The sequence below is a fragment of the Mastomys coucha genome, unplaced genomic scaffold, assembly GCF_008632895.1.
Source record: "Mastomys coucha isolate ucsf_1 unplaced genomic scaffold, UCSF_Mcou_1 pScaffold6, whole genome shotgun sequence".
NCBI classification, from domain to species: Eukaryota; Metazoa; Chordata; class Mammalia; order Rodentia; family Muridae; genus Mastomys; species Mastomys coucha.
Window position 1 is genome coordinate 12,865,816 of NW_022196912.1, and position 26,319 is coordinate 12,892,134.

At 38.6% G+C, this 26,319-nt stretch overlaps 1 protein-coding gene and 1 long non-coding RNA gene across 12 annotated transcripts in view; one reads left to right on the forward strand and one right to left on the reverse strand.

Annotated features, from left to right (window-relative positions):
* The window catches only part of Slc8a1 (solute carrier family 8 member A1), a 354,487-nt gene that overhangs the window by 257,422 nt on the left and 70,746 nt on the right, over positions 1 to 26,319 (forward strand). The gene's annotated exons all lie outside the window — the stretch shown is intronic.
* LOC116080683 overlaps positions 10,714 to 26,319 on the reverse strand; it is a 40,647-nt gene continuing 25,041 nt past the window's right edge. The window contains exons 2-3 of the long non-coding RNA XR_004114537.1: positions 25,545 to 25,635; positions 10,714 to 11,914 (exon numbers count right to left, since the gene is read on the reverse strand). This is a non-coding gene — a long non-coding RNA (uncharacterized LOC116080683). The remainder of the gene's footprint in view (positions 11,915 to 25,544; positions 25,636 to 26,319) is intronic.

Here is a 26,319-nt window from a genome sequence, read left to right on the forward strand (position 1 = left end):
AGAAGGAAGAGGAAGAGGAAGGAGGGGAGGAAAAGGAAAAGATGGCGGAAAGAACCAACAAAAGCCTTGAACGGGGGACTTGCTTACCATTTCAGAGGTTTACACCCTGTTATCATCTTGAAAGAGCTTATGGCAGCACAATCTCACTTCACTTGAGCAGTAGCTGAGAGCTACATTACTGATCCCTAGGCAGCAGGCAGAGCTAAGAGAGGCTTGGTTTAGGCTTTTGAAACCTGAAAGACCACCCCCAGTGATAAGCTTTCTCCAACAAGGCCAAATCCACTCCAACTAAACAAACCCCCCCCCAATTCTTTTAGTCCTTTCAAATACAGCCACTTACTGGTGACTGAGCATTCAAATCTATGAGCCCCTGGGGATCATTCTTATTCAAATTACCATAATAAGTAAAGTTTATTGGAGAATCTATTATGAAAATTCCTTTTATTTCTGCTGCCTATTTTCATAAAACTTTGATTGAGTATAGAATCATGGTATCGTGTGTGTGTGTGTGTGTGTGTGTGTGTGTGTGTGTGTGTGTACTAAGTGACAGTGTTGTGTCATATTTTATTTATACATCACTTCCTTTAATTCTTTCAGAAAAAAAGTTCATTATATAATTTTGTCCCCAGTGCATTTATATCACTCCTATTAAACACGATAAAAACACTATTGTAAATGATAGAATCAATTAAATCCAACAAGGTCTTGTCTTGGGTCCATACCTTGCCATCTGTCTATAACTGCTCATGGCTCGAATGGTTAATAATGTCATAAACACCGAACCAGTCTAGGAACTTAACTATGCACAAAGAAAAGGGCATAATTATAATCAGACCAAGACCATACAAGAAAGAAGACTTGGAAAGGTCAATAGGCCTTCCAAGAAGTAAACTGAAGGGAACCAGAACCAGGAAGCAATCTGGCAGAGCAGGAAGTTGTGAAAGTTAGAGCCCAACCCCTCATGTGATAACAGAAAAAAGGCAACAATTGCTCTCATTATTCCATGTTCTCTGGGAAGTGTGAATGGCTGCTACAGCAGGAGAGTCATCTGCATTTCGGATTTGCCCCTCTCTGATTTTCATTTCACATCAAGAGCACTTTTAAGAGTCACTAAAGGGCCTTTTCCTCCCCTTAAATTGTGACTGCAACCTTATACACTTTCTTAATTGTCCTCTTGGCTCTTGAAATAATGTGTGAATCATGGCAGCCTGCTTCAAAGTCCCGCTAATCTATTCTAATCACAAACTGTGGATGATCTCCTTAGAACCTTTTGAAACATGAAGTTAATCTTGGTTATCAGTCTTTTCACCACTAGATGCTCACTGACTTCACTTCTGTCTCTGGTATCTTATTTTAGTCCTAATGCTACATCTTTGCTTCTTATGCTCTAGCTTCTTATGCTAGCATTTCTGGAGAATCCAAGCAAGCATTTGGGGAAAGCTCCCTTGAGCTTTTGCAGTGCATATTTAGCAATATGATTAATTAGTATGTTCTCAAACAAATGTGATTGTCATAGCATCAAGTAAGGAAATAATTCTTAATATAAAAAAAAATTCCCCACTGAAAGGAAGAAAAGGGGAAGAAATCTTTAAGATTATCCTTTGCTTGGACTCTAAAGACCTATAACTAGTAAGGATTTCAGTAGTGACTTGGGGGTGAATGGTGCAGTCAGCATCCGAGGGAAGATTTGTGACAATCTCTTACTCAAATGACTACTTTCCACCATTTACAACTTATGTTCCAAAGCAGTAACTGACAGCTTCAAAGTGAGACACAGGTAAGGGAGAATGGCCTGGTTTAAGTTTTAACTCATTAATTGCCCACAATTTTGATATTTGTGATACCACAGACTCATCTGAGTGAAGCAAGTCTTTATTTACTTTTTATAGCCTTCCTCTACTTGTTCATCTCAGTACAAGTGTGACTAGAGCCTTACACACACATATGTATTGAAAAATAAAAATTATTTATGGTATACGTTATTCTTTGAAAGATGTGCATATACTGGAATGGCAAGGTTAACTCACTAGCATCTAAGCTGTCCTACATAATCATCATATGTGGCAGATTTAAATAGAAAACCATAGAGAGATAATGGAAAGTCTAAGTATGCACTGTTCAATATCAGAGTTACTTCTCATATGCTGCTATCAGATAATTGCAATTTGAATAGCTGACATTAACAGGTGTTATAACTCCAAAGTACGTACCAGATTTCAAATATTCAGTATGAAAAAAAAATATGCACTGTCCCATTAATCAAGCCTATGTCATTTGTATGTTACAATGGCTGTAGCTTGGGTATCCTGGATAAATTGCATGTATTATTAAAGCTAGTTTTACCTTTATCTTTTTATTTTACAAAAATCTGTTTTTTTCGGTGTTCTATTAATCTGTCTAACCTGTTCTGAATGATACAGAACTTCTCTAGTCAGCTTTGAAACAAGACATTAGCTCTGCCAGAAGGGGAGAAAATGGAGTCATTAAAACAGGGCTAATCCTTGGACTCTCACTGGATGGGTGGTTGGGCTTTGTAAATTTAATTAGCTAATGGAACTCTGGCTAAGAATGAGGTCCATATGGCTGTTTTTCCTTCAGCTATAGGCAAAAAAATGTGTAGTCACTTCTGCTGAAAATTGACTTGCATAGTTGTTACTGTTATAATTCTTCACTGAGATTAATAATAATGATAATAATAATAATAATAATAATAATAATAATAATAATAATCTGTCAACCTGTGTTTGGCTTATGCTTAAAGACCATGGTGGCCATGGTCCTTCGGAAGCATCCCTGTCAGTTGCAGCAGTTACTGGAATGTTGTAGCTTCTATACACATTGCACCTGGTGATTACGTAATTCTTTTAAAACAAGCAACATGTTGAACCAGGCTTAAAAGACAGGACAGTGTATCCCAAATTTAAGATTATTTCTGAGCAGACGTTGAGGATTCTGCCTGAATGCTAACTTCTGCAAGTGGCTTTTTAGAATCACGTATGTATGTTTCAAATGTCATTTAAAGAACACCCAGAGCATGCTATGTTTTTCCTTCCTCCCTGAAATTTGGTTTGCAAAATTGTTTTCAACCTTTACCATGTTAGATTTAGATTAAAGTCAATTTAGAAGAAAGGATCCTGCCATCCCCCACCCCCCACTCTCCCCCCCACCCCGCATCTTTACCAGCACTTACTTAGCAGTTAATCTTCCCCAGTTTATTATTCTAATAGTTTTCTCCATATGGTATGTCTTTTTCGCCAAGATACTCGTGAGCTATTCTTACAACTTCATTGGGCATCGGATGGAAGCTTCCGTGGTAGGCATACCAGAAGAACTTTTTTTTTTTTTCAGCCTAATGATTTGAGACTAGTTCATGGATGAGGGACATCATCTGTTTAGGTTTTGCTGGCAACACCCAGGAAATGGAAAGCCCCAGTGATAGCTCAGTGTTATGGGAACAGAGTGCTTGATTTCCAAAGACCACAGTGAAACTCTCTAGTTGTAAACTACCCCAGTCTGCTACACCCTTGGATTTGTTTACCTCTGGATAGACTCTGAACGTGTTTTCCATTTGCTGATGAAAGCTGCATCATCTCCAGGTTCCTTTCCTCTGCGGTCAGGAAAGCAGAGTTTCTGTGAAGTGACATTTGGAAGGGACTGCAAGTAAATAGGGTGAAGGGGTTCCGGGCAAGCCATCCAGAGCATCAGCCAGCTGCCAAGGACAAGGGAAGGCTGCCCGAAGTTTATCCCTTTGTTTTATTGACTGTGAGCTGTTGGCTTAAAAGCAGCCATCGCATGCTGCTGTTTGTGTGGGCTGCAAGCATAACAGGGCAGTAGAACCACTGAGTTCTTCACCATAGATGTCATTTCTTGTGGCTCGTCGCAGAGACACTTTTTAAAAACGTGTCTAAAATTGTTTTATATAGATACCATTCCAGTTGGCATTAGTTCCTGCTGGTAAAGCCAGGAATATACTCTATCTGGGCCTAGAGACAGTTTCTTAATCACAATAATATTCTGTGAGACAAATGGTAATAGCAATTTAGAAACAGAGACTTCTTAACGAAGTGGCAGAATGGTGATCCATGCTCATGACTCTGCACTGCGTAAGGGAGGAGGCATCTGCCTTCTTACCCTAGGCTTCATTCCACATGTCTTCTATACCTTGTTAATGGCATGACATGATTTCTAAAGGTACTGGGAGGAGTAGAGGAGATGGTATTAGTTTAGGAGGAAAAATAAACTGTATGACTTCCATCATAGATTTATTATTTATTATTATTATTATTATTATTATTATTATTATTATTATTGTTATTGTTATTGTTATTGTTATTATATAATCATGACTATTAAATGATTCAATTAGATCATGGTTATTAAATAATCACAACTACCTACCTTCCTCTTCAGAAATGAAAAGTCATAGAAGACATAACTTTGCTTTCAATTTGTAAATAGATCAGTCTTAGACATCAGGTAGGAATATAATCATGCAAGCCAGAAGTTGATATACATGGGGGAGGGTAGGTTACATAAAAATTATGATGGTAAATTCAGAACAGAAATGTTTATAATGAATGAATGACTTATAGCCGGTAACCTTACAGCTGAGTCTTAAAGGATGTAGCAAGCTTTGGAGATAAAAAGGCATGGAGGGAGGGCACTGGGGGTGAAGGGAGCAGCACCCCAAGTGATCACAGCCACATACCAACAGTTTCAAGCCTCTTGACCTCTTCTTATTACCTTGAGTGGACAACTTCTGACCCATTTCCCCTTCTCACTCTGTGCACACCTGATCTAAATCTCTCTAAGCCCACACTTTCAAGATTTTACAACAGAAAATGGTACAGGTATGCACATGTGAGCGTGCACACTCACACATACACCCACTCTATACACTGACACATACATTCACACACACTCACAAATACACACACGCACATACTCTCATACACACTCTATACACTGACACATACATTCACACACTCACACAAATACATACATACAAACATACATGCTCATATATACACATACACACAAACACACACTCATACACTCTGACACACATTCTCACACATATTCATACTCTCATACATACTTACACAAGGACACACACACAAATACATATTTATATATACTCATACACAAACATGCACACACACACACACACATGCACACACACACTTACAATCTCTATGTCTCAATAGTTTTCCATATTCCAGTCTATTTGACCTGTTCCCTTGACTGACATGACCCATGTCAGTGTAATTCAATCTGGGACCTCCAAAAGCTTCTAAATTTGGGTTGATACTGTAAATCTTCAGTAAAATTCAATGTAGCCATTCAGAGAAAGTGAACCCTGACCCCACCTTCAGTCTAGACCAGAGGTTCTCATGAGCTTTGTGGCAGGGGATAGTTCTGTTGATATTAATAGTTTTGCTAAGGTTGAAGAGCCAATACAAACTAATTCCCATTTCTCTCCAAAATCTCATTTGGAATAATATATACACCAAAAATTTCCACAAAAGACATAAATATAAACTACATCTTATTTTTTTTCTGCACAACCAGAAAGTGTTGAATACGTAAAAAACCCTGATCAGGCGCCATCTGTGAGGTCCTGGCTAAGTCATAAGAAAACCAAAAGCCAGAAAGATCACAAAACTTATGCACGAAGAATCATAAAAAACAATGATACCATTTCTTTTCTTTGTCTTGGGATTTTTAAAAGAGGTCTGTGTTCTTTTTGATAATGTTTTGCTTTATTAAGGGAATAGCCTCTATGAAGTCATGATTTTTGAGTGTGTGTGTGTGTATGTGTGTGTGTGTGTGTGTGTATGTGTGTGTATGTATGTATGTGTGTTACAACCTATACCCTACCCTCATCTATCAGGTTTTATTTTCTTCAGAGACTAAGTAAATTAATAAATAAATAAATAAATAAATAAATAAATAAATAAATGGTTCTGTAGAAATAAGGGCTCCTTAGCATTCCTTGCAAGATTATTTCACTAATCTTTCTCACAACAACCAATTTCATTAAACATAAACATGTAAGTGGCGACTTAACTCAGACATGAATCTATCACCTAAAAATGTGTTTCAGAGATGATTAGAGCCATGGAGTCAACTAAAGGCAAAAGATGATGCTATGTAGAAGTTCTCTCCAGGGTCACTGTGAAAGTCTCAAGACAATACTGAGTCCTTGTGTGGCATTGTACCACAGGGTCCATCAAACAGAAGCTTTGGTTGTGCATGCATGAGGAGTTTTGGGTCCACAAATCTACCATTAAGTCTACCAAAGTGATAACTCAAGTGAGACATCAAAAAGAGGAAGGCGAGACACAGCCACTTTAAAAAGATGGCTTTTTGTGTGCCAAAAAGGATAGATGCTGCCTTCCAGTTTAGAAATGTTACCTTCCAAGTCCTAAACACTAAGTGGATAGAAGTAGTGTGTGCACAGCCCTTAAACTTTAGAAATAAAAATTAAATTCAGATGACCATGATCCAAGAAATAAAGGAAAGGAAATGAACTTGAAAGTACCCCAGCCATCAAAATGTCTGACCGTCCATCTACCACAGGAGCACTGTAAATTCTTCCATGTCAGAGAATTCAAAGGTGGTCGGTATGGTAATGACTTGAAATACTCTATATGCAGCACTGAAATAACTGGATGTATAAGCAAGCCGGTGAGTGTTCTGGAAAAGTCTTAACTCCTCCTACCATCTGTGCTTGGCAAGCTCTCTGGAAAGATCTAGCTCACCCTCTCCATGACAGTGTACAGAGGAGCATTGCTATGATGTATTTAAGAGTGATGTAAGCTGACTCTGTTATGAAAACAATGTAATTTTAACTTTGGAATGACATCTGTTCTGTGTCACAGCTCTATCAGGATAAATGATACAAGGAGTTCTGTGTGGGGCGGGGTGGGGGGGACTTGGTTTGCCAAATATGGCCACTGATGAGTAATTCTTCAGTCCTCTCAGTGCGCCTCTATTAAAACCAAAACCAAGAACAAGAGCCCAAAAGTAAGCTCCTGTCGATTCCACATTGACCAGTTATCATGTAAGACCAGGAACATGTGACAAAATGCATAAACTCTAGACTTGTATTTTTCTAAATGAGGGAAAGAATTTTGAAGGTATAATTTCTTTGCAAAGTATGGGAGAATTTTCTGTTTGCTTCCAAAATCCTAATTCATACTGCCTTAGAAATGCGAAGAGATTTTTTTTTTCTGCAAGCTACTCTATGTCATCTCTAAAGATTCCTTTCTTGTCACCCTTGTTCTGGAGTACTGACTGTCCTATACATAGCAAGCTTTGCGGGATGCTAGGGTTTTGATCCCTGGCAGAGTAGTACAGAGTATTCGCTGGTCTTTCTGGAAGGCTGTTCTTTGAAGATTGAACATTATGGATTAAGCAATAGCCTGGAGGAGGATGGCTTCATGACAGCACATAGCCTGTGCCCTCCAAGTTCCACCCAAAGTAAATGATGATCTAGTCCCGGGCCTCAAAGCAGATCCCCCTTAGTTTCCTTCAGTTGACATTCTATATTCTGTATGTGACTTGAACATTCTTTCTTAGAGCATTGATTGTGAAGCTATCTGTCCACTATTATATAGACTGGAAAGCAGAGTGACTGTAGAATTGCTATGAACTTCTTTGTCAGTTTTTAATGATCACCCTGGGAATAAGTTTACATTCATTTCCTAGGTCCGAGGGTGTTCTGAAAGACAGAACTCTCCAGTACTGTCTGAACACTTACAAGCATGCTCAGAACATGCTGTGTATACACCTGGCAAATACCACAGCTCTTACTTTGGGGTTTCAGTCTTTTATTTTTCCATATCACTGTGCAACTTTTTCAGACGTAGGAGACATTTAGTTTATGATTGGATAGGTTTAACTGATAGTGTTTTTTAAGTTAATAAACAGTATCCCTTAGCAGAGGAAAAATAAAACATTCTATAAAAATGACATGAAATAGTCAGATATCAGAGTGTGTTTGGACATTTTGGAGAACACAGAGCTTGAATATCTGATATTTTTATGTATAAGACACTTTCCCAGTCTAGAGAAATACAAATAAATCTCAGGTTTGTAGCATCCCATGTGAGACTAGGCAGTGTGCGTAAAATGAATGCTTCACTTGATCACAGTTGTTTTCAAACTGAAGGTTTCTGCTTCCTTACATATCTCTTCAATTACGTCTAATTTCTGTATTTTACTCATGTTGACATGGTATATATCTTTCATAGAACCACCACATGTTCAATTTAAAAGAGAATATGTACACATGGAAATTTTCAATTATTTAACCTAGAAATAAAGTTTAGTTATATAACTTCATCTTATAATTTCAGAGTCTCAAAGATTCTCAACATTTCTCTCTTTGCAAGCACTGACCAAGAGTCAGCAAGTCCTTCTAGAACCTTAGCACTCTGTTTTCCTTGCCATCTGGCCCATTCTGTTGAGTAGCCTTTGCGTATGCATGTGGGAATAGGATGTCCTTGAGACCCCAGGTTTACACACACACTAGGCTGCTGACAGGGCTAGAGATGAGGGCCGGATGCACTGCTGTCTCCATGAAAGCCAACTCCATACATCCTTCAGTGTACAGAGCTCCTTCATGTTGGAGCTTTGTCAATAGATCTCATCGAGAATTTTGTGTGTAACACCATCCTTATTTCCAGAAGGTAAAGCAAGCTAAGCAATGACCCAAACCCATTTTGGAGATCAGTTTCCCTCCGGGTACCAGTTTTCTTCTATTCTAAGAATACTGAATTGAACTTGAGATTCCATGTTTAGAGACTTGAGGAAACTGAAGCCAACCCAAGCACATACCTGCCAGAGGGGCAGGATGCCAGCCAGAGGAGTGTGGGGAAGGAGAGAGTACCTGAAAAGTGGCAAAATACCTCCCCTTTAACCTGCTTAATTAAGTGAATTTCTTTGGCTATTTCATTCAGAAAAGTCAGTGCATAGGTTAGGGAATTAATTGATTGCTTAGAAGCTGGCAAGCCCTTAAGTAACATTTCTTTCTAGGATGTCTTTGGCATTTGTGGTTTGCTGATTATTTCTATCCTTAGCCTATGCGCAATAAGTTTACGGTTCCACCCCTAGCCATCACATGTCACTTCTGCTAATGATGGATGAGATGGATGATTGATGAACTTAGAGAAAATAATGCAGATATCTGTGTGCAAAAGACATGGGCCCCTCAGGAAAAGCTAACCATACCAGGAGATGTATCACTACTGAATGATTTCTGGGTAATTATCTCATCAGGCCTCTAACAGGGAAATGGTGGGAATAGCTTTGCATGAAGGAGTGACAAGCAAAACTTGTGTAGTTCCTCAGCAGTAAAAGCCAGGCCCTGCTGTATGGGCAGGTGCTGATGTGTAGGCTATGCAGGACACTTCCATGACATCCTCTGATAAAAAGTTATATGTACAGGTTGTAAAACAAATTGATGCACCACAAAGAACACCCCTTCCCAGGTATTCTGGTACCTCGTGAGCTTAATAGTTCTATCCTATAGTAAAATGACCCTTACCACTAATCAGTTCACCAAAAGTAGAGAAATTGTAGAATTTCTCTGTTAAAATAGAATCTGGAAGAACTACCTTTGGTTCTCCTTCCCTGGATATAATATCTTACCAGTGTAAGAAAGTATTATGGAAGAGGATCGATCCCTTGAGTTATTTAAAGGCAGAGAATGAGAAGAAAAAAAAAAGAACCTAGAAAGACGTGAGGTCTTTGAGGGTCATTCATTATTGATATTTACCTCTTAACCTGGAGATAGGAGCAGATCTAAACTTTTCCTCACATCAATGGGTGGATCACTACCTTAGGTTTATCAGGGAGACTCTTTAACATAAGAGATTTGATTTCTCTTGCTCACCCTTCATCTATATAACCAGAGGTTCTGAGGCCAGGAAAAGGCAAAGGCATCTGTTGTGTTTGTTTGTGTTTGTGTTTCTGTTTCTGTTTGTTGTGATGAGGGTTCATGTAGCTCAAGCTCTCCCTGCCCTTACAGCAGATGGAAGGATGAGCTTGAGCTTCTGATTATGCTGCCTCTACCTACTGGGTGCCGGGATGATTAACATATGCCACCATTCCCAGTTTATGCACTGCTGGGATGGAACCCTAGGCTTCCTGAATACCAGGTAAGCTATCAACTGAAGTACATCCCCAGCTGTGTGTGTTTGGTTTTAAATCTCCTTGGAAAATTCTGGTTACCATTTGGATCCAAAGACCTAAATATTCTCCAATATTATGTTTGTTTGGTTTTTTCAATTAAGTCTCAGAACCGAACAAGTTCAGAGTTGACATCTTCAGATCCAAAAGAACCTTGTTTTTTGCTAGGAATTTATTTCTTCAGTATTAATCTAAGATTCAGTTTCTTTTTATCATCTCTATTTAAAAGTCACCAAGCATTACAGCCATTCCTTCTCTTTTATATTGCAAAGCTGAATGCATCAACAATATCCCCACCTCAAGACCCTTCCTTCCACACTCCTGCTTGAGTTTCTAAAATATGGGCTTAAGACATATTTAAAGCTCAAACATGTCTGACTCTACACCCATAGTTCCTAAGGATTCTGCAATCACTTGGGTTTCCTTCAACCACTCTTTCTCTCCACACTCCCCCCTCTTCCCACCCTCCCTCCCTCTTTAGCATACTGTTTTCAGCAACATTATTCAAGAAAAAGATTTCATATTCTGTGGGCATTTTATCCAAAGATCATTCATTTGGAAAGAAAAAAAATCAGTCTGTTTGCAGCAGTATTCTCAGTTGCCATCTCAGTGTGCATTTCCAACATGCTACTACCTCCCCTATAAGAGATTCATCTTCATTGCCGGCAGATTCTCCACTAATTCTTTCAGTCAAACCTCTCCCTGACTTGGATTAAACACATCAAGGCAAGGATTTATTATCTTGAACTTCCCAGCTCCTTAATCTTTTAAATTATGTTGTTACCTATTTCCCATATTCAGACACATTACTTAAATGTCCAATAGCTATTGAATAGCAAAAGATAACCGTAGAAAAAAGCTTTGAGCAAAGGAGATAGAAAATGCCCAGGGAAAGGCACTGTGGTCATTTCAGGTTTCCTCCACATTTTTTCTCAGCATTGTTCTTCTGTGGGGCTTACAACACTAGATTGATCCTAATAAGCTACCTTAGTCCACCTTAGCAACCCTTACCTTAAGAAGAAAGAATTTCAGAAGATCTACCCTGAACTTCTGATGGCTGGCATCATAGAAAGCTTGCTGGTCATAAATTCTAGCCTACACACCTGTTCTAGATTCCTGTCATTTTTTTTCTAAATGTGCAGAACTTCTCTGTGCCTCCCAGCTATCCTTCCAGACACCTGGGATGTCAGTAAATATACAGATTTCTGAAATCCACATGAAAGTCGGATTTGATTTTATATCTTCTTTCCAGCCTGCTGGCTCAATTTCAGAACTCAGTTCATCTTCAATAAAGGCTCTATTGCTGTCATTAGTACATTTGGAGGAGTGGTGTTTCTCCCAGTCAGTGACCATGTTCTGCTATGTTGATGTTATTCACAGCCTTGTATTATTTTTGTATCTCAGTATGTTTTGGTTTGGTTTGATTCCGTTCTGTTCAGTTTGGCTTAGTTCACTTTGTTGGCTTATCACAGCAAGCAGTTGACCTGGCTTTCATCTATTGCAGAGGTCTATACTTTCTTGGTTCATCTTTGGAACAGGTTTTCTCCACTATGGATGCCTGGCATAGCTCCCTAACAGTCAACAGCCCAGGAGCAATATCACATTCCAATTTTAACCACTTTCAATTGGTCTCATTCCACCTAGCCCTGGAAATGGCATTCCTGCTCCTACCGAATCCATGTTCTCTACTTTGCCTTCAGCCTCTTTCTACTCACACCTTTAGAAGACAAAAAAAGATAGGAGTTAATGTCATATTGCTCATGCCTCCAATCTTCTTGCATTGTATTTCCCTATAGTATTAAATAACTAACATCACTGACCCCAATATGGTTCATTCCCTTCCTGTTTCTCCTTTCTACCCCCTCACATACCATGCTACCTACTGAGTAACTTGAATATTTTGTGTTTGTGTATGACCATTCATTATATTGAAAGAATAATATTCTTTTTATCCTTTTTCCACGCTTCAACTTTTAGCTTGCCCATTAGTTATATATTTGGTTATAATTCTCTCTCCAGCTTTTCTGGCGGTACTGTTTAAAATTATGTGATTGCAATCTTACATCCAAATCAGACATCTAATGTTTCAATTTTTAATAAGTTAATTTTCAAACTTAATATGTATAGCAAAGCAACACTTGTCAAAAGCTGGCCAAAAACCACTCATGGTGGATAAAAATAAGATGAAATATGTGCTCAGAGATGAGTTTATATTAGATAATTGGATTTTTTACTCATGCAAATCGGGTCAGTTTACAATTCACTGGTCTTTTCTCTGGTAGAATGTAAATTTCACTACTTCCATCTTGTGATGAAAAATGAAGCTTCGTGGCCTAAAGAAAGAGCTCAAAGAAAGCAATTCCTGAAATTTCAATTTGTATTCTCTAAAGTACGGACAGGTTTTCAAGAATGAGAAACTGGAGAAAATTAGAGTGACTTCTAATTCTTCAGCTTTCTCAGACTGGATGATAAGAGGCCAAACATTTCTTCAAATATTATTTAAATACTTCGTGGCTTCCTTCTTGTTTGAATAATTAGGTCAAAGGTCAAAAACAGTTATGGTAGTCTATAATCCAAAAGATCCCCTTTGCCTTCCTTACAAAACTGTGCCCAAGATGGCTTCAAGCTCTCTCTTTTTGACCACCTTTCACTTAATTTGTACTAGATTTGTTTGTTTATCTGGTTTTGGATTATGTGTGTGTCATGCTGGTTGTGTTTTCAGGTGTGTGAGCGTATGTGTGTGGGGTGTGTGTGTGTGTGTGTGTATGTGTATTGTCTTTGAATCTTAAAAATATTTCTGCCTATAAGAAATTTCTTCTCTCGCGTCAAAACTCAGACCACTTATTCTTACTGTTTGTAAAGTTCCTCATCCTCTGTGTTCCCATAGCACAGAACCCTACTTACAATTAGCGCACATGAAAAAAAAAAATCTTTGCTTTCCATGTAACTCCTTCTTTGAAATGTGACTCACACTCTTCTATTTCCCCTGTGATACCTAATACAGGCTCAATGAACAATCCTATACTTAGCATAAATTAGGTCTTAGTACAGACCCAATCATAGTACAGTGTGATGGGAATAACATACTCTGGAAATCTGACATATGGTTTTTAAGTATGTCTGACCTGCACCAGTGATAACCATGCCATGAGTTTGAATCACCCACATATTGTTCATTTTGTTCATTTACTCAGTGAAATCAACACTCAGACCTACTATTTTTAAATCAAAAACTATATTGATTGCCCTTGCTGAAACTTGTAAGCAACGATCATGGGTTAGCACAAACTCAAATACAAATGTATGACAGTGAGCTCATCCGTGTCAATCATGGAATCCAGATGCCAGCCCAAGGCTGATTGTCCCAACATGTGCAGCAGGTGTCAGGTCCCTGGGTAATGCGCTCACTACTGAATATATGGCACTGTCCAAAGAGCTTACATTATTGAAATGTAACGTTCCAGTGCTATATGATTGGTGGATCGTGTAGCTATATGATAGATTCTCTTCACTTGTCCTCCCAGCGTCCTTTAAATGCCTATTCAGGAAGCAAACTGTTGCAGTCAAAACTGTAAAAGATTTTGATTATTCACAAACTCCCAAGGAAATGACAAGAAAAGGTATTAGAGATCTATGAATATTGTACCAAGTTAACAACTGAACATAAAGGGTAAGATCTATAAATATAACAACCTTCTAAAGATTTCCTGTTCTGAATATCATAAAAACTGAAGGCCTATTTCTGTTGAATTACTAGGATTTATTCACAATACATAGAGCTCCCTGAGAGTCACTACAAAGTTCTCCTTAAATGACATTACTTCATGGCCTAAATAACTCATACAACTTAAATTCAATTGTACATGATACATTTGGAGAAATGCTAAAGTCCAATTTGATATCATCATAATAAATAATTAATGAGGTCTTCGTTTGTGTATCGATGGATTATATCTGCTGCTACAAGCTTCAAAAGGCTTCAGTTCTACAAATAAGATAGAACTCCAAACAGGAACAGGACTAAAGCAGGGATGGAGTCAGGTGAGGCTGTATTCACTTTCACATAGAAGACTCACAATTTTCAAAATGAGTATTTCACTGTTTGGACATTACTTCCCTATGCATTTTTGGAAGGAATCCAAAGGAGCTTTAGTTTATCAAAAGGATTGTCAAACTTGAATTGAGCAAGCATAGTCACATAATGAGAAGATGAAGTTGAACCGTAATCACAAAGGCACTATGTGTTTGATATTGCTTAAATGAGAAAGCCTTCCAATATTCAATATTACATGTTTTACTAGTAAGCCTGTGGGTTGCCTCCTTTTTCTCCTCCTTTCGTTTTTGATGAAATTGAAAGTTAGAGATAATGACAAGATAAGATCAGGATGCTGAAAGCCACAAATCTAGGTGCCAGTGTCTGCTCTGCCCACACAATGCTCTGAAGAAAAAATGCAGACCCAAATCCTGAAATGACAATGAGATATGCTTTCTGAAACCTGAGCCAACTATACTGGCATAATAAAATGAAATCATTACAAAGTTCTCCTTACACTGTGTACTTTAAGCATAACCACATCAGAAAGAAGTTTGCAATTAATTGACAAACTTCTCACCTACTATCTCCTCACCATGCTTGGTGAAGTTGTTTGGTTTTATTAAATGGTGCCATTATTTGCATTCTGTAAGCCAGCTGTGAGGCTATAAAGCTTAGCTGGGGAAAACTTCCATTAGAGCAAGGAACATAAAGGAGGGGAAAAAAATAAACCACGTTTTCACTTCAAAGCCCAGGAAGTCCATTCTGATTTTGCTAATTTTGATTTTAAGCTCCAAATTGCTCGTATCATTGAACAGTTAAATTGTTTCCTTGCTAATTTTGTCTTACCTATAGCAATGGGTTTGAAAATAATAACCATTAGATGGTTTTAGACTGAAGGAATACCCAGGAAGAATTTTAAAAGCCACTTAGATGCTGTTCTGAAAGTTCAGTAAAAGTCCACAGTATGCCAGTTGGTTTTGCACAGTCAGAGACAATAGCACAAAGCACGGGTCATACTGAGGCACTTGATACTTTGTTGCTAATAATTCAGACTCATAATTGATGTGGGTTTTAATTCTTCTCTATTGTCATCAGCTAGGCTTCTTCCTCATAGAGGCAAGGAACTCAGTATCCCAAGACACAAAGCCAAGTCCTTCCATAATTACACTCTTTTGATTAAGAAAATTAAGGCCTCTTTAAAATAGAGAGGTGTTTTCTAAGTGTTACACTCAGAGGCACTTATATACAAATACACAGTCACTACCCTTTCATCCTACATGAAAACAGATGGTCATCAGGTTTCCTTGTTTAGTGGTTGATAGGAGCTGTCATAGTAGGACCCAGCTCAGCAAAAGAGAGCAGTCCTAAGAGCATATTCTAGGATGAGGAGATCTTGACATAATCATAGTTTGATTTTGAGGGTTTAATATTTGATCTTGTCTCTTCATTTGCTATGTCTGTAGTTGTTGCACATTTTTTTGGAGGTCAAAGACTGTCTAGGCCATGAGTCTATGTAGCCATTCATAGCAAAGGAAACCCAGAGTTCCAATGTATGAAACATTAAATTTATAAAGTGCCCCTCAGTATGATGGACAATGTGAAAAAATGAAATGAGTTACAGGAACAATGCACAAAATGTGGTTCCTTCTGAAGTTAGCATCACCCTGTACTTAGTTTAAAAGAGGAGAATCAGAACAGGTTGCTTTGAACAGTGGTAAACTGGATGTCAGTAAGCAGAGAGGAAGAACCTGGGGTATGCCCAAGTAATCAAGTACCCAACATGGAACTAGATAGAGGCTGGAGATGCATTTTACTAGTTTTGAGATATTGGCGGATTTCATTACATTTCAATTTGTTCCTCTCAGTCATGAGAGGTTAACAGAGACATTTCTGTGATAAGGACTGGAAGATTTTATTTTCTTTCTAGATTAGAAAGTGAAGCATTTAGAAAGATGGGGACTGGCTCTGAATAGAAATATCTAATGCTATGGTGATGACAACTTGGGGAATGCTACTTAGCTGCAGGCACTCAGCATTAGCAGAGCATGTGTTTTAGAGAAAAAGGAAGCAAACTTGACGTGTGGTGGGGCAGCCAGCAGGGTCTTCTGGGAAAACAACGACAAATAAATCCTCAAAATCTACCCAAAAATATAAATCATAAAAGTTAATAGTAACCAAAGAGAGAACATCTCCTCTCACATGTATACACACAAAATTTAGACAAGAACATCCATAAAGACCAATGGAGTAAAAGGAGCTGAAGAAGGTCACTATCCATAGTAAATGTCAGAGGAGTTTCCAGGTGTTGAAAATCAAAAGGAAAATAGTCACCTCTAGAAGGACTAATGCCGAGTAGCTTGTCCGTAGAAAAACACATGCTTCAGGTTTTTCTGCAGTTCATTAGGAACTACACATTCTCAAACAGTCTCTACCAGAGATCCTCTCAATTCACCAGTCATCAAATAGACACACAGCCTGAGATACAGTAGAACTGCTGCCTGTGATCCCCAACAGCCAGGCTGTTACTAACATTTTTCACTCTCCATTTGTGAATTCTTAACAATGAACAGACACTTGTCTAGATAAGCAGGAAAGTGCTTTACGAAAAAGAACACACATTATCTCGAAGCTGTACACAGTGTTGTGATTGTGCTTAGGGGGAAGGGTTTGTTTGTCTGTCTGTCTGGTTGTTAGTTGGATTTTTCAGGGAAACATAGCCAAAAAGAGACACTGAAAAATCTGATTTGGGAAAAACAAACATGTCTCTCATTGATTTCTACTGACTTTAGCAAAGGCCCCTTGTGAAATTCTTAGCATCTACTCTCTTAGCTCTTTATTCTCTGCAGCAAAATGGGTGCTTGCAATGTACCTAGCCCTGCTCTGCTCTTCTCCTTGGCCCTCTTACCTTCTTTACAACCTTATGGTAAAATACATTTCTATAGGTGAGGGAAAGTAAGGCACAGATGAAGTCATTGGCACAAGGCCACAGACACTCTCATTCCTAAAGGCCTGATTCTTCACTTGACAAAACATCATCCAGGAGTCAGGATGGACACCTGTCATAATAGTGTGGTACCTGAGAGATCTTGACCCCAGCACAATGCAATCAGAGATGATAAATTCCATTATTGTGCTCATCTTACAGCACAGCAGCTTGAGCCTTAAGACCAGAGACCCTAATAGGCACAGGCAGGAAATGGGAAGCAAGAACTCAGCCACCTGAGTCTTACCCCTGAGAAGGTTTCTTAGGTCATCTTACCTAGAAATAATGTAGAGGTACTCTGAGTCATGGTCCCACTGACTCATGGGAAAAAGAACATTGGAGCAACTTTAACTCACCAAGGAACTTCTTAGAAGACTCCTTTGCTATAGGCACTACTGAATCCCTCCTGACCTTCCAACCTTATACCTCACTTGCTAGTCAATATGTTTATTTATTATTTAATTTTTATAAGCCAGAGGTCTTCATTAGGAAATACAGAATTAAAATCCAGGTATATTTTCAAAATGCATACCTAGAGATAGAAATATGGAATGCCTAATTTAATGTAAAGTAACCATCAAACATTAGGGTTAGAGCTAGGAAGATGGTTTAGTAGGAAAAGCACCTGTCTTGCTGCCCAAGGACCCGAGTTCCATCCCACAAACCCACATTAGAAAAGGGCTGGACATGTGGTGCACACTTGTAATCCTAGAACTGCTGAAGTGAACACAGGTAGATTCCCAGGGTTCACTGGCCAGCCTGCTTCAACTATTTGCAAAGTTTCAGGCCAATGAGAAACCTTGTCTCAAGAAAGATGGACAGTGCCTGAGAGACAACAGCAGAGGTTATCTTCTGACCTTCACAAGCATTTTATACATGTGCAGGCCACACAATGCATGGCCTCATACACATGTGGACACATACAAAAAAAGCAGTTAGTCATAGAACAGCCATGTGAAATTTAACATCAGCATCTCTTCCCTACTTACTGGCTTATTCTAGCTATGTTCAAGAAAGTATTTGGTGTCTGTCTCTAAGTATATTTTATGGAAATGCAGCGTGTAGACTAGTTTGCTGTGAAGATTGGAAGGGAGAAAACAAAATTAAGAGACGATATGGGTTTAAAGACCTAAGATAAGTCCAGTTTATCTCCTGATAATCTCAAAGTAGGCTCCTCTGATAGAGATGCTTCAGCATATTCCTAAGGTTACAACATTCCAACAGGGTAATCCTTCCATTGTTCTCCCCAGAAACTCTCTACTTTGAGAGAATATATAGATATTGTCCTAGGGTTTCTATTGCTGCGTTGAAGAGAAGGTTCATTCAGCCTACACTTCCTGTTTCCACATTGCTGTTCATCACTGCAGGAAGTCGTGAACTCAAACAAAGCAGGATCTTGGAAAGGCACTACTCACTGGTTAACTTTCCCTGTCTCTCTCAGCCTGCCTTCTTGTAGAACCCAGGATCCTCCCCCACTGATCACTAAGGGAGAAAATGCCCTATAGCTAGATCTCATGGAGGCATTACCTCAGCTGAGGTTCCATCCTCTCTAATGACTCAAGTTGAAACAAAACCATCCAGTACATATATGAAAAAGAAATAGTGTCTGAAGAGAGCAATGATCTTTGGGAAAAGTCTAAACATGGGAGTGTTCAAATGTTCAGGATGAAGAGGGCTTTTGAGAAAGCATGAGGAAGTATTGTCCTTGCAATGAAGCTTTATCAATTACATTTTGTTTGTTTGTTTGTTTGAGATAGGGTTTCTCTGTATAGCCCTGGCTGTCCTGGCTGTCACTCTGTAGTTACATTTTATTCTAAGTTCTTAGAGAAGACAATGTCAGGTTGAAATTGAGGGACTGATAATAGTCTCTAAACTTGAACCTCTGACAATTATTATTTGTCATAGAAAGGTTGTTTTTCATCCCTCCATCCTTCCCTACTCTCTGAGAATCTTCCTGTATTTCCCTGGTGCCTTCAAACTCACAATCCGTTTGGTCTCAGCCTTCCAGGTTCTGGGGTTTCAGGCATGCACTGGCATGCCACAAATCCATGGGATACTGTTAGTATCAGCCTTGGTATTGAGGTATCTTTGAAATAATGTATTCTAGAGAGGCTATGTTCAAGAATGACTGTCATATTACAGAAATATATGTAGTCTTGAGAACAAATTAGGGAATGCTGTGTCAGGCAGCAGCAGGTGAAGTTCCTAAAGTTTGAAGCCAGAGTTTTGCACATGCCAAGATAGGACTCCATCATTAAGTTGCATCTCTGATCTAGGAAGAAATTTTAAGATGCTGAGAATCCTTCATTGTTCTGTTGAAAGTGTTACTCTCTCATACACTTCCACAATAGAAATTTAATAAATAATAAAAATAGACCAAATTTGACAAATCTGACAAATTCCCACCATCATGGACAGCCATTGTATCTGATATATAATATGTTTTATTTTTCACTGAATAGACTGTCATCTCAGCATGGAGCTTTAAACAGCAATCCCTGGCTCCTTATATGTTTATGCCCCTTAAGACTGACTTCGTTGAGTGAGTTAATCATTAGGTTAATATGTAAATATCATAGAGTTATGGTCAGTCTCTGGGATACCCTTGTCTCTGTTTCTTAGTAGCCTTTGCTGGTATAGTTTTGTTTGTAGCCTGTCAAATTAGATCAGAACTTTTGGAGGTATTAGAATGTCTGGCACACAACTTACTGGAGAAGTGACCATGCACCCTTCCACATCTCTTGAAATCATCAGTCCTATTTCTAGAGAAGGGAAGGAAGCTCAAAGGCTCTCTTTCCTATATTTCTCTTTCTCTTGTTTCCAGAAGCGAAGCTTTGGGTTTCTCACTGGCCTCCATGTTTTCAGAAAGGTTTTGCTTGTTACCGTTTGTTTTCATTTTATTTCATTTGTCTTAGAGCCAAGGATTTGCCTTGTAGCCCAACCTGACCTGTCATTGGTCATGTAGCCCAGAGTGGTACCTACTTCCATTCCCTTGCCTCCACTCCCAGATTTCTGGGATTGCATGATCTAAGATTTCTGAGATCTATATCTTCTGAGATTAATATTTATAACTAATTGCTAAAGAAGCAAGAAACTGAGGATATATTATCTTTGTTACTATTTGAAAAAAATCAGATAAAAAGTGAACAGAAGAAAATAAAGCAGAGCAAGTTATTCTGGAACACACATACTCAGTATTCTTAGACATTCCTCTAGTCTCAACAGAGCAGCAGGGTCCTACATACTCTAGCATTCTTAGACATTGCTCTAGTCTCCATGGAGCAGCAGGATCTTAGCTCTTTGTCCCTCCCTCTGGTTGCAGCAATGATTTCAATTGCCACCTGAAAAGGCAGGGTACAGATGACAGTCCCTCTGGAGAATGGCTTTGATTTAGCTACTTCAGCAAATCCTCTGAGTTGATTTGAATGACAGACTGGCACTGTAGCTATTTGTCAGACTCCTGTTTCACACAGGAGCTCCAGGGAGACTTCAAAACCTCTGATGTGCAGCTGGTGGTAAGTAGAGACCAGGCAGAGCTGGAGCTGTGAGGCCCCATGCTTTGAGCTCAGGACCCTGCACTTGGCTACATCAATATAGGATGCAGTCCAGAGCTGTAGGTGAAAATGGATTTACAGCTATTCCCCTCTACTTCATTTAATATTACCTGATTTCAATGCCCTCCATTTTCCATCTACCCCCTTGATGACAGTGCAAACAAGCAAAGAGCTGTAAACACTGCCACTACTTTCCAGCTAGCAACTCCTAATAAGAGCCTAACATTTATTCCCATTTGCAGAATATTTTCGAATGTACTGTACCATTTGATCTTGTGACAACCTGTGAAGTCCCATTAGCCACATTTTATGAGCAGTGACACTCATTGATCATCGTAGTATTGCAAATGTGCATAATAGTTGTGCTGTCATGTATATTGATATCATTTAATAAATTATAGCTTTGATATTTCGAAAGAAGCCAGGTAGAGCCTGTTCAATTAGCTGAACCAGAAAGTGCTAGAGCCTAGTGAGAACCCGGTTATGTTCCTTTTGCATACTCTTGCCATTTCAAACAAATAAACAGGATCATGGTTGTGTTTCCTATTGAGGTGTTAGCATGGGATATGAAGCGAATTCTCTGGTGAATCCATGCCTCAAGTTTCTCCCCAGCTTGCTAGCAATAATGTAAAAGTATTAATAGAAGGAATAAGAATAGCAACCTGTTTATTTCTGAAATGTTTATGAGGGAGAAACAATTTTAGTTCACTTAAGGAAAAATGACAAATACTTAGTCAAGATTTTCCCCTGAGTTTCATCTTCTTTCTCTAAGCCGAAATCAATGAGCAGCTCACCAACCAATTCTGAAAGATGAGGGGAAAGGTTTAAAGTTTAACAGGAATTGAAGTAAGCATATGGCTCCTCATGAGGAGAGGGAAATGGATGTCAACAAGAGGACTGGAGAGTGCCCTGGTGAAGGACAGCATCACATCGCATTGCATAGGCACCTCCAGAAGTGGGCAGACATATCCTATGCTATGATTAGAGCTCTTTTCTTTCCTTTTTAAATAAATACTGTGAGGGGAGTGCTGTTTCTAGCATTTTCATAAAGCTTCAGACTTCTGGGTAAAGAAATAAGCCCAGGAAGCCAGGCCTGAGGCAATAGCCACCAGGAAATGCTTAGCATGTCAAAGAAGACAGGCAGCCCCTGATGCTGGAGGAGGCAGGCAGCTTTCTGTGTAGATGCTGAGAGGCCTAGGTTGAGAATGGAGCTCACAAAAAGCTCTTAGCCTCGATGTAAGTGGCTTGCTCTGTTCCCTGTCATGTAGCACCCCAGCTTCTTCTTTGAAATGCTCACAGAATTTGAGTCTTCACCGAAAACTCTAAATAATCCTTGATGCCAATTCAGGAAAATACACAGGTAAAAATTGGATGTCACTAACTTCTTTGAGTCTGTAAATTATAGGTAGTAAGAATTATTTCTAGGGATGTCAGGAAGATCTTTGGATTAAGAAATAAGCTATACCTCAGCCTACTGGCCTCTGTATATACCTAAAATGAAGGTAAATCTTAAAGAAAAAGCTATGGAAACAACTAAGTCTATGAAAGGAGTTCTGCCCCATCTCCTGTTCATTCTTGTCATCTTCTTCTAACACCACATGCAGATCTAGTAAAGCAAAAGCACACAAAGACAAAGGTAGTTTTAAATCTTTAAAAAAGAAGAAGAAGGAGAAGGAGGAGGAGAAGGAGAAGGAGAAGGAGAAGAGGAAGAGGAAGAGGAAGAGGAAGAGGAAGAAGAAGAAGAAGAAGAAGAAGAAGAAGAAGAAGAAGAAGAAGAAGAAGATGAAGATGAAGATGAAGAAGAAGAAGAAGAAGAAGAAGAAGAAGAAGAAGAAGAAGAAGAAGAAGAAGAAGAAGAAGAAGAAGAAGAAGAAGAAGAAGAAGAAGAAGAAGAAGATAGGGATACCACTCTGTCTTAATAAAGACTGAATGAAGTAAGCTGGGCAGTAGTGGCACGTGCCTTTAATCCCAGCACTTGGGAGGCAGAGGCAGGTGGATTTCTGAGTTCAAGGCCAGTCTGGTCTACAGAATGAGTTCCAGGACAGCCAGGGCTACACAGAGAAACCCTGTCTTGAAAAAAAAAACAAAAAACAAAAACAAAAAAGACTGAAGTAGACTTTGAAGAGATTTTTTTTTTTTTGTCTCAGCCACCACTAATAAAGCCTTGACTTTCCTTCATCAATGACTCACCACTAGACTCTTTGGCAGTCTGTTTGAAGGAATTGGGTCCTTTGAGACTCCTCAGAGGAGGGGGACTGAGAAGGGGAACATTGGTATTGTCTCACTATGAACACATGAAAGGCACCTCCTACATCAGAAGGAATGATCTGCATTTTTCTACTAAATAACTTCTTTCTTAACATATTCTTTAGAAGTAAAATGAAAATAGTATCTATAAACATTTTTGGCCCTATTGAGAAATATTTTACTGTTATCATAATATTATCAACTGTTTTACTAATTTCTAGAAAATGAAATTTTTGTAGTTCACAATGGAAAAGACCAAGTGAGTTCCCCTCACTGACTTTAAAATCATGGCTGTTGAAAATAGCGAAGCATGTATTTGTTTTTCTACTAGTTCCCCATCGGTGCAATAATGTATGAGTTGTGTTTGATCAAAGGATGATGTTTATCTAACTCTCTTAGGCTTGATTTTTATCAAACTGTCAATTGAAAAAAAAAACATCCATGACAGCCTCCTATCAGTAAACAAAGCAGAAAGGTCAGGATGCATCTGTGATCTCAGTGAGGCATGATAAGGTTTCGGTGTGGCAAACGGGTAGACTGGAAGACTTCACCACTTCACCATCCTTGAGACTCCATTTCTACTGCTGACTCCTGGGAAACAAGAGCATGCTTCTAGTGATTATCCAGTCACTCTAGGTGCAGTTGCCACCAGACCATGCCCAGCTTGAGCAGCATGCTCTGTGGTGGATGAATTGGCAGCTTGATCGTCAAGAGCTGGACTCCATAAATGAAAAATGACAGTTGAGTTGCCTATTTCTCATGGTGTTTCCCTTTGACAATTACATTGGATAATTCTATTTCTCATGGTGTTTCCCTTTGACAATTACATTGGATAATTTCACCACCACTACCTTTCTGTTCTAAAGTAAAAAGCAAACAGGGCAAACAATGGCTTCTGACTTTGTCTGTCTTGATTTAGAGAGTTAACTCAGAGTAACTTCATCCTGCTACTTTAGATTGACTGAAATGGCCTTTAGTAACCTCATTTCCTATTAATAGTTTTACTGTACTAGAGAAGCTAAATCAATATACAAGTTAATGGCTCCTCATGCCAAGGCCATTATTGAATCTGTTCCTAATGATTTTGGAATGGTATGCTGTTATGCAAATGCTATCTATTATAGGTGTGTCTTTATAAAGTCATTTATGAATATATTTCTTCATCATCAGCTTTCTTTTAATATCGCAATTACCAAATATTGAAATATTTCCAAAATAACCACATCTGATTGCAAATATGGCAAATATCGATGCCCCAATGATATTTTGCAAATGCTTCTTTTAACTATAAACAAGCTTTATGGACTACTGTAACTATTTTCTTGGGGGAAGTAAAGCTATTACAATGGACTCTAGACTCATTTATGTTGCTGTGATAAAGTAACATAAGAAACAAAGGGTTTGTTTTGCCTTACATTCCAAGGTACAGCATACTATTACAGGAAAGTCGAGGCAGGAAGCTAAGCAGCTAATCTGATCACACCTACAGCCCTGAACAGAGAGGAAGCAATGCACCCACACTACCTGCTTCCCAGCTTTGAGCCAGCTTTCATTTCTGCTGTGTAATTCAGAATCCAGCCCATGGCACAATACCATCCACATTGAAGATGGGTTTTTCTACCCCGATTAACAAGCAAGACAATTTGCCACAGATATCACACAGTCTAACCTGCTGTGGTGATTTTGCAATTGACACTGTCTTCCCATGTGGTTCTAGGTTGTATCAAGTTGACAAGGCTAACTAGCACACAGTAAGAGGGGCAACAATGACATTGTCACTGATAAGAAAGAATGTGTCAGCAGGTGATTTTTGGTTCCTGAATAAAAAATCAGTAATTTTCCTATACACTGACTCGCTCAAAAGGCTACTCCAACCATATGAAATAGGCTTTCTTTACTTCTTTAGTCCAACAGTATCTATGTGGAGCTGTGGACTGGGAATATTATGTATGTTATGTGATGAAAAGGAAGACCATTACAACCTGACTTGTCATCGCTTGTTTTAGCACAGCTGTGCATCCACAGTTTAAGAGCGCAAGAATATAAAGTAGAAATTAATACCTAAGGACCATAAGTTTTGTTAATAGCAAAAACAAATGGGTAAAGTTTTGACAGTAAATTTGACCCAGTATATAATAGCAGCTCCTTTCTATTTTTCATATGGAACATACACTTCCAAAACATTGGATCACAGGTATGCCCTCCATTTCTGGTTGTAGTTCATTCCAGATGTAGTCAAGTTTACAACCAGGAGCAGCCATCACAGGTCCTCTTGGTCTTCTTGCAGTGTTCTAGAGTTTTTTTCAGATGCAAACTAACAACTAAATATCTCAGGTTATCAGGTCATCTTATTTTAACACTCATAAGACACACACACACACACAATAAATTGATTAAAGTCAGGAACGTATTCTTAACAATTAGGCAGCATCTGTTTGTACATGTAGTTGAGCTTGTCATACTCTTGATTGTTTTACAAAATTTGGAAGTGAAATTATTGTTATATTAGTTATGTTTAACTGTTCACCTGTGTACTGATAGTCTTTGAGACACAAAGACAATTCACTCCTGTGAACTTCTCAGGAAGGAGACTCTGGGATGCCAGGCACGTTCTTCAGCTGAAGAAAATAAGGGCAATGTGAGGATACAAAGCCAATCATTTGATCTCACTATTATAATGTTAAACATTTGGAAATGGAGCCTGATAAATTTGCAGAATGTCTTCAAACCTCCTTCATGCTAAGATAAAATGACAAATAGTCATTAGAAAGCCTCTGTCTAGGTAAAAACTGGGAGATTTAATCAATGAACTAAAAGCAAGATTATAGACCAGTCTATGAGGTTCTAAAAGACCCAGAAAATTAAATTAAATTTTAATTAAATTAAAAAGTTAATTTAATTAAAACTCTCCATGTCACTAAAACTTTCTGTCTATGCAAACCTATTATTTCAAAAATTTTAGTCAGATATAATTTTGATTGATGGTATTTTTAAAAGTCTTGTTAAACCAGTATTTAGGATCTCTAAATAAGTTGTAATATACAACACACTAAAGCTTTATTAGTTACAAGGTAATATTAGAATGATCTATTTTCAGATCCATCAAGAGTTATGTCTGGTATCATTACTGGAGTTTGGATTTGCATAACATTTGCATTTGTCTTGTCTGCCCATCAATCATCCGTAGCCATAAGACCATAGTGCAAACGCTACTGAGGGCTGGATGGCAGGAAGAATTCTCTGTGAAACACCTCAACGTATTTATGAAGTTGGAAAGTACTATAAATGCCATAGCTAATAAG